We start from the raw sequence: 7,354 nt of genomic DNA on the forward strand, positions 1-7,354 counted from the left end.
TAATCAAACTCTAAAATAGTTTTCACATATTTTTCTTATTATATTCACAGAGACTAAGATATTATTGCCTATTAAATTTTTCTTTCATTAATTAGAATGTTATTTTTGTCAAATTTATAAAAGATATGACTATATTAAACTTTGTATAACTGTCCATTAAAAAAATAAAGTATCCTGGTACATTCTGGAAACTACCAGTAGTTTCATATGGCTGCGATTTAGAGCAATAATGGGAGATATAGTGAGGATAAAACTAAGATGTAGAGAGGTTACCTTATGAAGGCTAGTAGGTCATGACAAGCTTCTATACTTTACCTTTTAGACTAGGGAATGACAAACTTTCTCTGTAGGTGGCCAGGTAGTAAATATATTTGCCTTTATGAGCCATGTGGTCTTGTTTACCACTGCTCAACTCAGCTGTTGTAGCATGAAAGTAGGCATATACAATATGTAAATGATTGGGAGTAACTGTGTTCCAATAAAACTGTATTTACAAAACCGGGCAGAAGGCTGAGTTTGACCTGCAGGTCGTAGTGTGTCAACTGCTGTAGTAAACAGTAGAGAGTTAAAAAAAAAAAAGTTTTCAACAAACAAATGGACATCATAATATTCGAGTTTTAGAAAAATTATCTTGATTGTGCAAAGGATGTACCAGGCAATAATAGGACTAGAGAGAGGAGGATTAATTAAGAGACTTTGGTAACAATACAGCAAGATACAAAGACATTATGATTTACGGCATTATTGATGGAAATAGTGTGATGAAGAGATAAAAGATGTAAAGAGACTGCAATTAATAAAATGGTCATGGATTAGAGTACGTGAAAGACAATGCCGGCTGCTTTAGCTTCAGTGACACAGTATTTCTTTCACTGAGCTAGAATAAGAGAAAAAGAACTGTATTTAGTAGAAAGATACTGAGTTTAGTTTTGAGGTGCCTGGAGTTCATCTAGATATCTGAGTTATTGTTATATGAATGAGTCAAAGATGAACTCTATATATCGGCCTCTCCATAGCTTATTTTTTCACAACAGGTTGAGACTCATTAGCGCAAAAGCCACCCAATGCCAAACTGAAAATTTACGCATCTAATTGTTTTAAATATAACCTAAACAAGCAGATTTCTAGAGATTTAGAGCCTGCTTGCTTTGCATATCCAACGAAACTGCACTCAACATCTGCTAGCTAGAGAAAGATAAAACCCCTGGTGCTATTAAACTGTTAAGCGGCTGCTGCTTTCTGGAACTCTGACCCAGAGATTCCCTTCTGTGCCGCTGACAAGTAAGCCCCCTCTAGACATTAAGTCCCTTCTCTGACCCTCCTTTTCCCTTAGACAGCCCCTGCCTTCCTCCCTAGTGGTTTCATGCTATGAAGGACTTCTCTCACAAGCAAACCTACCAAAATATCACTAAAATAAATCTTGTGGGTACTATTGCCATCTCCTGGTTATTTTTTTTTTTTCTTCATCCAAGTCTCCTCAACCTCCTATAGTTACCAGAGGTCAAATTAGGCCAGAAATGAACACATTTCACTGGATTTGGATATTTGGGGCTCTTCGAAGGAGTATTTTCAGTGTTATCATTGAGACAGAAGTCTGCTGATAGTTGAAAAGTGACTAGAAAGTGAGATAAGTGTTGAAGTCTTAGATATAAACACTGAAATGGATTACTGAGAGACACAGAGGCTCTTGATGAAGATGGAGAGCAAGTGGCAATTCACACGGTGTATGGTTTTCTCTAGTAGGCTGCACACACACAGAAAGGTAACCAGAGAAGGACAAATAGTGTTGATCTGAGGAGGAAGATTTAAGGGGAAAAATCTTAGACAAACAAAGGGATGAAACCATTGGAGATGTTGGTGAGAAGGTTTTGGTGTGTTGAATCATATTGTTTACACTGGATAAGGAAAACCATGAGTCCTTTACTAGACCATGGACCTAAAATAGAAGTAATTTAGAAGATATGGATTCCCAAAGAGCATCAACAGCAGGACTCTTGGGAATGAGTGATAGGAAAGCTGGATAGGCATATCATTATAAAAGCTCATATCTGGTGCTGTGGAAAGAAAACTAGGCTTAAAAATCAACCTAAGTTCTGACATGTGATTCTTTCATGTCCTAGCTGGTAGACTTTTGACAAATCATTCATTGCCTCCAATCTCAGTTGAATGGAAAAATGGAAAAATGTATTTATCTATGGAATTCAAATGTATTTATCTATAGACTCAAGTATAATAACAGATGTGTTGATATTTTATGTATATGTAAGATGGATGTACTACAAGTCCTTTGGACTGTTATGTCCATATTACTCTTGATTCTCTTGCTATAAGAATACAGAAACATTCAAATCAATGCTTTTTAATCCTGACTGCTTATTATAATTTTCTACAGAGCTTTTAAAAAATACATATGCTTGGCTCTTGGCTCTCAATTGAGATTCAGAAGGGGATTTGTATTAAAAAGAAAAAGAAAGAACAAAAACCCTTCTCAGGTAATTCTCAAGTGTGATTCTAACAATAAGAACCCCAAACTCTTAAAATTGAACAGAAGAAAACAAATTCCTGAATATCTGACTGGTAGTTTTTCTGAAATAGTAGAAAGCTTTACTTTGATTATTTTTGAAGAAAACAAATATTGTGAGAAAAATTAAATATATTTTTTCCTCAAGTAATATTGACATGTCTTATTCTGTTTTACAAATTTATGAGGAACTTTGGTTTATCTTCCTCATAAATACATTCCCATTAAAATATTTTTTATGGTAAATAAGTAGCAAGAGTATTACAATCCAAGAGTATTACAGTTTTTGGATTGAATGGCAGAGATAATGGAAGTAAAATATGGCTTTCTGAAATTTTGCATTTTAATATAATTTTTATTATGTTATGTTAAAAAAATTTTCTATAACATATACATTATTTCATTTTGTACACACAATACTCCTTCCCTTCAAAGGTGAAGATGGTTATTTTTGTTATTCTTAACAAATGCTGAAACCAAGATTCATGGAGTGACTTACTGAAGGTCACACACCTAGTAAGTGGCCAAGGTAAAATTCAAAGGCAGATGATCTTCCTTAAAATGTCACACTATTGAAAAAGTTCCTAAAACTGAGAGACAAAGGCAAAATACGAGCCAGGTCCAGTGTGGCTGAGTTAAAATGATGAGTTTGGTAACATTAGGGAAAATGTCAGAATAGGTAATTCCAAAGGTCTGTTTCTTCACAGAAATAATGAAAAATTGAGCAAAAAATTCATAATCAATTTTGTTAGAACTCTGGAAAACAGTCAAAGGTTTACAGAAAACAAACAAACACTAAAAAAAAAAAGGCAACACAAAAATGGTAGGGAAGTTTAGTGGCAGTTTTACCTACTCTTGTCCCCCCACGCCCCAATTCCTAGCAATGGTTTCAAAGACAGAAGTTCCCAGTAAGAGGACTTGGGCTCTAGTCCAAGTCCTCTTACTGGGAGGGAAAAGAGCAGGCCTTATTCTCAAAACTCTTTTGTTTGTTTTGATCTGTTTGGGGGTCACCTGATGGACTGATTCAAGGTACTTGCCTTTGTTTTACAAAATTTAAAACTTTTTTAGGTCAGAGCAGCCACTTGCAGAAGGCGTTTTTTTTTTTAAATCAATCAATCAATTAATTAATTTTTATTGTGACATTGGTTAACGAAATCCAATAAATTTCAGCTGTACACTTTAACAGTAAGGCATATATATATTTACACTGTGTGCTCACCTCTCATAGTTAGATTTCTTTTCTGTCACCACATATTTGACCCCTTTACCCTGCTGTCTACATCCTCTTCCCACACACTCCCTACCTCTGGTAACCACTAGTATATGGTCCATGTTCAAGGCTAGAGGTTTTTGGGGTTATTTTTTATTTTTTAATTTATTTATTTTTATTAAGTTTATTGGGGGTAACATTGGTGAATACAATTATATAATTTTCAGGTGAACATTATAATTTAACATCTATATATTTTAATTTAACATCTATATATTCTATTGTGTGTTTACAACCCAAAGTCCAGTTTCCTTCAGGTACCATATATTTGATCCCCTTTACACACTTTACCCTCCACCTACTCCCCTATATTTGATCCTCTTTAACTGTCTACCTACACTCTCCTCCCCACCCCCTACCCTCTGGTAACCACAAGTCTATAGTCCATGTTCACAAGTCTCTGTTTGTTTTTCCTGTTCATTTGTTGCTTTTAAGTTTATATCCCACATATAAGTGATATCATGTGATTTTTAACTTTTCTGTCTGGCTTATTTCCCTAACATGATTATCTCAAGGTCTGTCTATGTGGTCGCAAATGACAGTATTTCATCTCTTCTTATGGCTGAGTAATATTCCATTGTATATATGTACCACAGCTTTTTTAGTCACTCATCTATCATAGGACATTTCAGTTGCTTCCACATCCTGGCCATGAGAATAATGCTGCTATGAACTTCAGTGTGCAAATATCTTTTTTGGATATGGGTTTTCGAATCTTTGGGGTAAATACCTAGTAGAGGGATTGCTGGATCATATGGTAGATCAATTCTTAGTTTTTTGAGGAACCTCCATACTGTTTTTCATAGGGGCTGTACCAATTTGCAGTCTCACCAGCAGTGTATAAGAGTTCCTTTTTCTCTGCATCCTCTCCAACATTTGTTATTACTTGTCTTGTCGATTATAGCTATTCTACCAGGTATGAGATCTCATTGTGGTTTCAATTTGCATTTCCCTAGTAGCTAGTGATGTTGAGCATCTTTTCAAGTATTTGTTGGCCATTTGTATGTCCTCTAGGGAGAAGTGTCTATTCAGGTCCTTTGGCCATTTTTTTGATTGGATCATTTGTTTTTTATTGTTGTTGTTGTTATTGAGTTGTATGAATTCTTTGTATATTTTGGATATTAGGCCCTTATTGGAAGCGTTGCTTGCAAATATATTTTTCCATTCAGATGGTTGTCTCTTTATCTTGTTGATGGTTTCTTTTGTTGAGCAGAAGCTTTTTAGTTTGATGTAGTTTCATTTATTTTAACTATTTTAACTTTTACTTCCCTTGCTTTTGAGGTCAAATTCATAAAATAGAGGGCATTTTTTAAAAAACATTTTAAGGCAAATGAACAATATCTCTGTTGCGTGTGGCTTAAGATTATTATCAGCACAAACAACAGACATGTTGAAAGCCTGCGAGAAAAGTTAGGGAAGAAATTTCATTTGGAAATTTGGGAATGGAACACACCCATGTGTATTAGGGAATTTATTAAGTCACATGCTGGCCCAGTGTGCTTGCTCAGGAAATACCTAAGAAGACCCTAAGCTTTCATCTCTGGCTGACCTCTAGGCTCAGCCTAAACAGAAAGTAAAGACTAAGGCAGAGTTCAAAATAGCCTAACTAAACATTAAAGGTGTGCCCCAATACAGAGACATTAAGCAAAGACTAAGAGAATTTTTTTTCTTTTTTTTCTTTCTTCTTTCCAAGTGGTCAAGGTAAAAATGCTAGCTGATCACAAGAAAAAGGAACAGAGACTTCAGAGACCAGAAATGACAAAAAATATAAACTTTACAAAAATAATTTAGTAAAGTCACTAAACAAACAACTATACACAAAGAAAGAAAAAACAACAACAACAAAAAACAAACTGAGGAGAGAGGAAGAACCAGATTTCCAGAGTTACCACATTATAATATTCAAGATGTTCAAATTTCAACAAAAAATAATAGGCACACAAAAAAACAAGGAAGTATGGCTCACACACAGGAGTAATTACATAAACTGTCCCTGAGAAATCATAGACATTGCATGACTTAGTAGATACTTTAAATCAACTGTGTTAAATTATGCTCCATTAGCTAAAAAAAAAACCCGGAAGAATGATTTATCACCAAATAGAAACTATCAATAAGGAGATAAAAATTATAAAAAGTAACCAAACGAAAATTCTGCAGCCGAGAAATATAGTACCTGAAATGGAAAATTTACTGGAGAGTTTCAATAGCAGATATGAACAAGCAGAAGAATCAGCAAACTTGGAAATAGGTTAATTGAAATGATCCAATATGAAGAGTAGAAAGAAACAGAATGAAGAAAACAAACATAGCCTGAGACCTGTGAGACACTCCAGAACATTCTAATATACCCAAAATGGAAGTATCAGAAGTAGAAAAGGGAGAATGAAAAAGAAAGACTATTTGGAGATAATGTCTCAAATTTGATAAAAACTACAAATACATACATCCAAGAATTCCAGTGAACTCCAAAAATGTCCTAAATTTGATAAAAAACACAAATACATACATCCAAGAATTCCAGTGAACTCCAAAAAGGATAAATGAAAAAGAGATCCATACCAACGACATTATTATCAAACAGTTGAAAGTGAAAGATAAAAAGAGAACCTTGAAAGCAGCAATAGAGAAATACATACAACCAACACTGCCAACACTTAACTTGCCCTGAATTTTGCAATGGATTCTTAGGTATGAAGCCAAAAGCACAAGCAAAATAAGTAAATAAGTAAATAACATCAAAATTTAAAACTTCATGTACTTAAGAATAGTATTAAGAAAGTGAAAAGTCTCCCTACAGATTTGGAGAAAATACTTGCAAATCATATATTTGATAAGGGTCTAGTATTCAGAATATATAAAGAACTCTTAAAACTTACCAAAAAGACAAATAACCCAATTAAAAATTGTTAAAAGACTTGAATAGACATTTCTCCAAAGATATACAAATGGCCAGGAAGCATATAAATAGATGCTCAACATCATTAGTCATTAGGGAAATGCAAATCAAAACTGCGATACCACTTCATATCCACTAGGATTGCTAAAATTTAAAAAACAAACAAACAAACAAATGTTAATGAAAATGTGGAGACGTTTGAACTCTCATACATATCTAGTAGGAATGTAAAATGCTAGAGCTGCTTTGGAAAATGGTTTAAGGGTTCCTTAAAAAGTTAAATATAAGTCTACGGCTATGCCAACCTGAACGTGCCCGATCTTGTCTAATCTCGGAAGCTAAGTATGGTTGGGCCTGGTTAGTACTTGGATGGGAGACCACCTAGGAATACCAGGTGCTGTAGGCGTTTTTAAAAAAAGATTAAACATAGAATTATCATTTGACCCAACAGTTCAACTCCTAGGAATATACCCCAAAGGATTGAAAATAGATAATCAAACAAATGCTTGTTCATGAATGTTCTAGAAGCACTATTCACAATAGTAAAAGGTCAAAACAATTAACATGTTCATCAAAGGATAAAAGGATAAACAAAATGTGGTATATATACAATGGAATTATATTCACCCATAAAAAGTAGTAAAATACTCATGCATTCTACAAT

General features: G+C 34.2%; 1 pseudogene; it reads left to right on the forward strand.

The window, feature by feature from the left end:
* Nucleotides 1–6,977: 6,977 nt before the first annotated feature.
* LOC120609951 (uncharacterized) lies at nt 6,978–7,096 on the forward strand (annotated as a pseudogene).
* Nucleotides 7,097–7,354: the final 258 nt, after the last annotated feature.

This window comes from Pteropus medius, unplaced genomic scaffold (genome assembly GCF_902729225.1).
Source record: "Pteropus medius unplaced genomic scaffold, Ma_sr-lr_union100, whole genome shotgun sequence".
In the NCBI taxonomy this organism is placed as follows: domain Eukaryota; kingdom Metazoa; phylum Chordata; class Mammalia; order Chiroptera; family Pteropodidae; genus Pteropus; species Pteropus medius.